Source organism: Salvia hispanica, chromosome 5 (genome assembly GCF_029641045.1).
Source record: "Salvia hispanica isolate PSC_SH4W2 chromosome 5, Shi_PSC_v1, whole genome shotgun sequence".
NCBI classification, from domain to species: domain Eukaryota; kingdom Viridiplantae; phylum Streptophyta; class Magnoliopsida; order Lamiales; family Lamiaceae; genus Salvia; species Salvia hispanica.
The window spans coordinates 6,557,336-6,565,496 of record NC_142696.1 but is presented as its reverse complement, the minus strand read 5'-3'; the positions used below and the strand labels follow the sequence as shown (position 1 = coordinate 6,565,496).

The window sequence follows — 8,161 nt, the reverse complement described above, 5'->3', positions numbered from 1 at the left end:
TTAATTAGCTATTAATTGACAAAATCAATTAGTAGCAAATCGCATATGATTCTTATTACAATTAAGGAAATGAATATATTATAATATATAGTTTTGATTAGCAATTCGTTGACTAACCAAAATAATGAACTATATATTAATTAAATATATGGTAAGGAATCAAGTCTGTGATTGTTATTAAACTTGGGAATCAAGTTTGTTATTAAATTAATGAAAAGAAACGCTTCTATTATTGTTATATTAAATGGCCACTTTGATGGAAAGGGCTTTAATGTTTTATAATTAGGGTTTATCCTTTCTCTGCCTATATATACAAGTGTGGTGATCCCATCAAAACACACACATTAAGAGAACACATAAACGAGGGAAAGAGAGAGAAACAAATCCTTGGAGTTGCGCTACTACGCCGGAAAAAGGTTCAAGGAAATCGTCTCCTCCTTCCTCAATCGCTTCCGCTATGGATCGCCAAGGTATGTTTCGATCCTATTATGTTTATGGTTTTACGTGAAATACATGATGTTCGAAGATCTTGCTTTATTTATATTCAATTATGTATTCTTGAATATATGATGATAAAATTATGTCTAACAGTCTAAGCTCTTTGCCGCTAGGACAAAGGCTCTTGACCGCGACCTCAGGAATCGTTGTCCCTGCATACGACACATTCTCCCAATATTCTTACAAGAAGCCCTGTTGCACTTCTCCTGCTTTGAATATTGTTGAAAGTTGCAATGAAGCATATATGAATATTCTAGTTATATCATTTAAGAAGAATTATATCTAAGATCAGTCCAAGCAATAGATCGGGGTGGTTTACTCACGACGAGAACATCTTTTTCAATATTTTCCATCAAATCATTGACCGGTTGAAACGGATAAATTAGCTAGATAATCTATTAGCCTATCTGCGAGGTTACAGTTAGGGGTTTTGATTCATTCCGTAGTCGATTAATCTCGACCCTTGTCCCATCCTCAACATCTATTTTGAAACCACACTATTTTGAAAGTTCATGACTTTACGAACAATTTGTCTTTGTCTTTGATTTTATAATAGAATGGGAATGAGATAAGTTACTTACTTATCATTTATGGTAAAATTAAAATATAACAGTTATTGTGGAGTTAAAAAATAAAATATGACTATTATTATAGACAGAAACGACAAAATGTGACTCTTATTGTGAGATAGAGTATTACTCCCTTCGTCGCACTGAGGAAGACCCACTTTTCTTTTTGGTTTCTCCAAACCAAGATGACCTATAACTATAAATGGAAATACATTTATATGTATTTATATGTGACTCTTACTGTGAAATAGAGTTGTCTTACTTTATTTTGTCCACTTAATACATAAAATAAAACTATATAAAATTCCTTGCCGCCATGGAAGGGGTCATCTTCCTTGGGACGAAGGGAGTGCAATTTATTATGATTTTTATCATAACATAATCTTAAGCGGCTACATCCATTTCCACACTAGTCAAACTCATTTAGATAGATAGCTATAGGGCTTCGAACAGAGTGGTTTTGAGAAGTCCACTTCAAGAATCCTTGCACGAATGTAGTATTCGGAGCAGATGCGAGTAGTTTGAACTTGACCTCGTACTTCAATTTCTGGTTTATCTTCGAGAACTTGAGTGTGGTAGGCTCAACTTGTACATCAACGCCGCGTGGTGGCGATACCACGATGCGGTAAGATGAGTTTGGATCGCCGACGTTAGTCACAGTCCTCGTGTAAACCTGTGAAGTTGCTCGGCCATAGAAATTGATAGAAAACGAAGGATAATTTAGCTGTGCTTCCGCTATGCTCGCTTCCACTGAGCAATTCACCCTCCTCTGTAGAAAGATGCCCACCTGGCGGTTCGTGTAGTTCAAACCGCACAGGTAAGGAATGTATTCTTCGGGCTGGATGTCGTAGACGAGCCCTGGGTCGTTAGCTCTTGATGGATTCACTTGGCCTGCCCCCGTGGCAAAGATGTCGGCCGGAAGGGACTTCTCGTCCTCAATCGGGTTATGAGCGAGGTTCACGTCGTCTGCAGTTGTCATGATGGCAGACTTGATTGCAGCGGGTGACCAATCAGGATGCACGCTTTTGAGCAGAGCGGCCACCCCGCTCAGGTGTGGGGCTGACATTGAGGTGCCTGATTCTATGTTAAAATTGAATTTTGTGTTGCGTTTGTTTTCAAGAGAGGTAGGCCATGCTGCAAGAATATTGACCCCAGGGCCTAAAATATCGGGTTTCAAGATTCCAGGGCTTGGAGAGTTAGGTCCCCTGGAGGAAAATGCAGCAACCACAGGCGCGTGACGATCATCGCCTATCAATGTGCCCTGGAAAGAAATTGTTGCGGTTGGATTACTTGTTGAATTTATGTATGCTTTGATCTTCAACCCGTCTGCATAGCTGAGGTGTGTGGTCGGAAGGACGTGAACGTCGGCTGAAGTGGAGTTTGCGTATTCCTCGTAGTTCAACAGAATCATTCCGACACCACCGCCGCTCTTCACTACTACGCCCTTTTGGATTCTCAACCCGCCTAGCTCACACACCACTATTTTCCCTCGGATGTCGCTTTGGCTGAGTGATTCGTTGAAGCAGTAAGGCGCGTATTCGTCGGAAGCGTTGAGCATCCCTGCATAAACAAGTGGGAAGAGCTTTATCGGGAAATTCCTTGGTTGGAAAGCTGATTGGCCTTCAAATTGTTGCTTGTTTCCCAACACTGCTCTGGCTCCCAGTTTTCTGTCTATAGTGCTTGCTCCAACTGTGAGAATCCAAGGTGCCCCGTTTCGTACAAAGCCGGGAAATGGGCCACTATTTCCAGCAGAGCAGCTAACGAAGATGCCCTTCTCCATCGCGCTAAATGCACCGATTGCAATACCATCGTCAAACAAGTCATCTGAGGCCACGGATAGAGAAAGTGATAGCACATCCACTCCGTCTTCAATCGCTGCATCCATCCCAGCAAGGATATAACTATCACTACAGCATACTTTGTAGATGGCTAGATGAGCATGTGGTGCAATGCCTGAAGCTGTGCCGTTGGCGCTGCCAAAAACATTCGCCCCTTCAACGAAGTTCCCAGCAGTAGTGCTCGCGGTGTGAGTGCCATGGCCATCATCATCAAGTGGGCTTTGGTCCTCGGCATAGAAGTATCTTGCTCCAATGATTTTATTGTTGCATGTTTTGTGGTTGAATTGGCACTTCCCCTTCCACCTAGCTGGTGGTGGAGGCATCCCCTTGTCGCTGAAGGACGGATGTTCAGGCAGTACTCCGGTGTCCACCACTCCAATAATCACACCTTTACCATAATTGGAGTGTTTCCAAAAACCTGTGTTCTGGTACAACCCCAAGAACTTGGGAGAGTGTGTTGTGTGCATAGACATGGGTTTCTGAGGCCGTGCCGAGACGAAACCTTTTTTCTTCTCCATTTCCTTGACGTGGTCGGGTGAAAGCCTCGCAGCAAACCCCTTAAACACGTGGCGGTATGAGTAAACCAGACGCGCCTCGTCCTCACTCGTGCTTGTTGTGGTAACCGGGAGAAAAGAGCGGTACCAGCTCTCTAGATCTTCGGACTGAGAATTAGACATAAGGTGTGCATCAGGTGTCTCAACATGAACAATGTAGGTTTCTAAGGTGTTTTTATTTGGTACCTCAGATGCAAATATGGGTAGTATAGTGATGCAGAATATGCTAAAGATGGTAATTCCAAAAGATAGGAATGCCATGATTATTAACAAGGAATTGTTATTGTTGTCTGTTTATTTTGGATTCCCTAGTCTTCCATTCTTATAGAATCAATATCGTATAAGAGGGGCTGCCATTTTTGACCCATCCACACTGTAGTGCTCTCGTGATGATTACTTCCCCCCCCCCCTAAATTTTGTCACACTTTAATCGGCACGGATTTTACGAAATATGATGAAAAGTGTGTTGAAAAAGTTAGTAGATCCTACTTCTATATATTCCCTCCGTCCCATAATAAATGGCACATTTGACTAATGAAACGATATTTTTGGAGATGTTGTTTTGTATGTTGATTGGTAAGAGAAAATAGTACTCCCGCTATCTTAACTATGAGACATAACTTTTGGGCACATAGATTAAGAAATTGTGTTGAAAAGTAGGAGAGATGAATAAAGTAGGAAAAATAAAGAGAGAGAGTAAAGTAGATAGTGAAATAAAATAACAATGATTGGATGTTTTTTTTATTAAAAAATGAAATGATTCAACTTAGTTGGAACATCCGTTAGAGGAATAGGACTCAACTTAGTTGAGACGGTGGGAGTATATTTATATTAAAGTGAGAGAAAATTTTTTTTTAAAAAAATAAAAATGTGGCATTTTTTGTGGAACAAACTAAAAAGGAAAGTGAGACATCTATTATGGGACGGAGGGAGTATTAGTTTCATAATAAAATATGAGTTGAAAGGAGTCAGTGGAATATGAGGTCCATTATAAAAAATGGTAAAAAGTGATATCTGACAAATTTTGTATGACGGACGAGAATGAAAAAATGTGACAATATTTAAAGGATAGTAGAAGTATTTTTTTTATCTTCTAGTTCAATTTGGTGAAATTTCTATTTGTCCAGTGCTAGTGCTTTTCCTACGTCCCACAATAAGAGTCTTGTATTTCTATTTCGGTCTCATTCCCTAATAAGAGTCTATTACACATACCACAAATGATAAGTAGACCCCACATTTTATCAGCATATTCTACTCATATTTTATCATAAACTAAGTATATATATAAGTGGGATACATATTCCATTAATTTATTTAACTCACTTTTTTTAAAATTTCTAAACCCCGTGCAATAATTAAATAAGGGGGTAAAATTTAAAGATTTTGCTGGCGATAATCTTTCAAAATAATTTTATATAAAAAGGTGCGATTTAATATCCTTTTGTATTGTTAGATATTTTGTGAGCTTTACATCATTATCTCCAATTGACGAAGACCTAGGTCAACTCAGACCAAAACATCAAATGACAAAATAAAATTTAAAATTAATGGGCTGGCATCATGTCCAACTATCAATATATGTGTCATGAATTATATGAGAATTGTTGTATAATATAATGAATAATTATTTTTTTTATAAAAAGAAGAATATTGTGTTATACCTTTATTATTAACTAAAAATGAAGAGAACCCTTAATTAATAAACCTTTTGTAGTTCTAATTGATCGCAGCACATTGCAGTGAAACCATAGATATTTACTTGAGTTCTAGAAAGAAAAAACATGATTTTCTTTTCTTTAAAATCTTATTTTTACCTTAATTTTGTGATTTGTTAATTATGGTATCGATTACACCTAATGATCTTACTAATAATCCTTTTTAAATTATGAAAAATATTATTCATCATATTATATAATACTTCATCCGTTCTGAAAAAATAGTCTCATTTATGATGACACTGAATTTTAATGATAAATTTATAAAGAGAGAGAGAGAAAAAGGAGAAAAAGTGAGAGAGATAATGAGAAAAAAATAAAAGAAAAAAGAAGAAAAATTAGATAAAATATAAAAAAAGTTTTCTATTTTTAAAATAAGTCTGGTTTTCATAGATATCTCAAAATGGCAAATAAAATTATTTTTTAATAGACGAAGGCTGTATATAAATACATATATTGATAGTACAACAGGAGCTACTAGGCCTGTCAAATCGGGTATCCGCAGATACCTGATCCCGAATTTCTCAAATTTTAGTACCCGATACCCGATCCGATTTTGATTTCGGATACCCGGATACCCGACTCGGGTATCCAGTCCCGAATAATCGGGTATCCAGTCCCAATTTCAATTTTAATTTTGATTTTTAAAAAAATATTAACTACAAACTTTTGCTAGTACATGTATAAAGAATGCTTATAATCTAAATTACTAGAATAGTGTGTCAAAGTATTCCTGCAATCAAAAATTGATCACATATTTATCTTCACTAGTGGACGAGCTGATGGAGGTAGAGGGCGGCGGCGCTGGGAGAGGAGACGGTGTCGGCGGTGGGCGGCGGCGGAGGGATGTACAGGCGAGAGTAGGAGATGGGAGGGAGGCATGTCAGGTGTCTATCAGTAACTCAGTAAAAATTAAAAACCATAATATTTAATTACTTAAATTTTAAAAATTAGAATTCAATTAAGAATATAACGCAGAAATTGGGTTTGTAAAAAATGGGCCTAGAATTTAATACACTATTTATTAATTTATCAAAAAATCGGATAATTCGGGTATATACCCGATCGGGTATTGGGTAATCCGATACCCGAAAATTCAAAATTCTCAATATCCGATCCCGATCCGAAACCCGAAAAATCGGATTTTAGATATCCAATTACCTAACTTTTTCGAATTTGGATATCGGGTATCCAATACCCACTATCCATTTTGACAGGCCTAGGAGCTACACACTGCCAGCCCCAGCCCATTTATTTAAAATTTTATTTAGGCATTTTTGGTAATGTTTTCTTTAGTCATGCCGAAGGCGTGTCCATTTAATCTTTCTTTTGGTCGGACATACTTCCTAATAGTATATACTTATTCAACTTCTTTTGTCCTTTATTATATTTCTCAACTTTTCATTTTGGTTCATTCCTTATTTATTATCTTACTTCATTTTTATTACTTTTAATAAGAGATCTCACGTTTCATTAATACATTTTCATCTCATATATTATAAGAGTGATGATAAACAATCAAATTATGTATAACCAAATAAGATTATATTAGTAATTTGATGTTTTAACTATATTTAAATATTAAATAAGTAAAGATAAATTAACAAAAATTGTAAAATACATACAATTTACCCTTATATTTTTAACTGATTTTTGTTTAAACCGGTTTGGTTATTAATTCTTATTTCTTTACTTAAATGCTCTTTGTGTTATATTTGTAAAGCTAAATCACGTATAAATATACTTAGGCCAGCTAATACGATCGACTGGACCTAGCAGTTGCTTGCTCACCTAAACTCAAATTTTACACGTTAACTCTCTGAAAGTATATAAATTAACTAATAACCAATGCATGAAACGAGTCTTATCAGAAACTAATATCATTAGCGTTTCTCTTACAATTCAAATAGTTCAATGATAATAGTTCACTTTAATTTATCTATTTTTTGTGATATTAAATGTCCAGTATATTAAAAAAATTATTTAATGAAACACTAATAATATCATTAGAATTTCTCCGACAAATACAAAGGTTGGATAAAATAAACCACTAATTGAATTTTGAGTATTTGACTATAAACCATATAAAAAAATCACTAATTTATTTATCTAGTAGACTAGTACTATGCAACATGAGATTTCGTTACTACTATAAATTTGAATAATAGAATGCCTTTTTTAATGTCTTCAATTTTGTTACCTATAAAATTTACATTTATAGTTATGTTGCCTTAATAAACTAAATCCTAGAATATAGGAACAAATATGAGTGTAGAGTGGCTATAATTTGTGGGGAGAGAAAATGGGAGAGAGAATAAATATGGATAGTAAGTGTATATAGAAGGGAAAAGATACTCCCTCCGTTCGTGAATAAGAGTTCCGTTTTTTTATTTTAATCTGTCCGCGAATAGGAGTCTCGGTAAACTTTTACAACAAATGGTAATAGAGCTCATCTTCCACTAACTTTTTTCCACTAATTTTTCTTAACATCTGTGGTGCTAAGAAATGACACACTTTTTAATGGCAGATGGAGTATATAAGTTTCTAAATTATTAAAGGAAAAGAAATGAGAGAGGGAAAATAACTCGGAAATAGGGTAAAATAAATGGGAGAGGGGGAAAAACAAAAAAAAAGGGCATATTTTGTGGGGAGAGGAAAAAGAGGTGGTAGTTTTATCACAAGGATAGAGAAGTAAATTTAATTATAATTGAACCATAAATTAAATCTTTTTTTAGTTGTATAAAATTTGGTTATATAGATTTATTCATATTATAAAATTCGATCTGTTTCATAAAAATATGTGTATTTTTCATATTTATCCGTCTCAGAAAAATATGGACATTTCTATTTATGGAAACTTATCCCAATTTATTAGTCCTATACATCAACCTCCATTAAAACATTAATAATAATGGGAATCCCACTATCCACTACTTTAAGTCTTTAACTACCCTTCTCCACCCTTTTGTTTTAATTCTCACGTCACA

At 35.5% G+C, this 8,161-nt stretch overlaps 1 pseudogene; it reads right to left on the bottom strand.

Moving 5' to 3' along the window:
* Positions 1–1,310: 1,310 nt before the first annotated feature.
* Positions 1,311–3,725, bottom strand: LOC125190644 (subtilisin-like protease pseudogene; annotated as a pseudogene).
* Between the last annotated feature and the right edge of the window lie 4,436 nt (positions 3,726–8,161).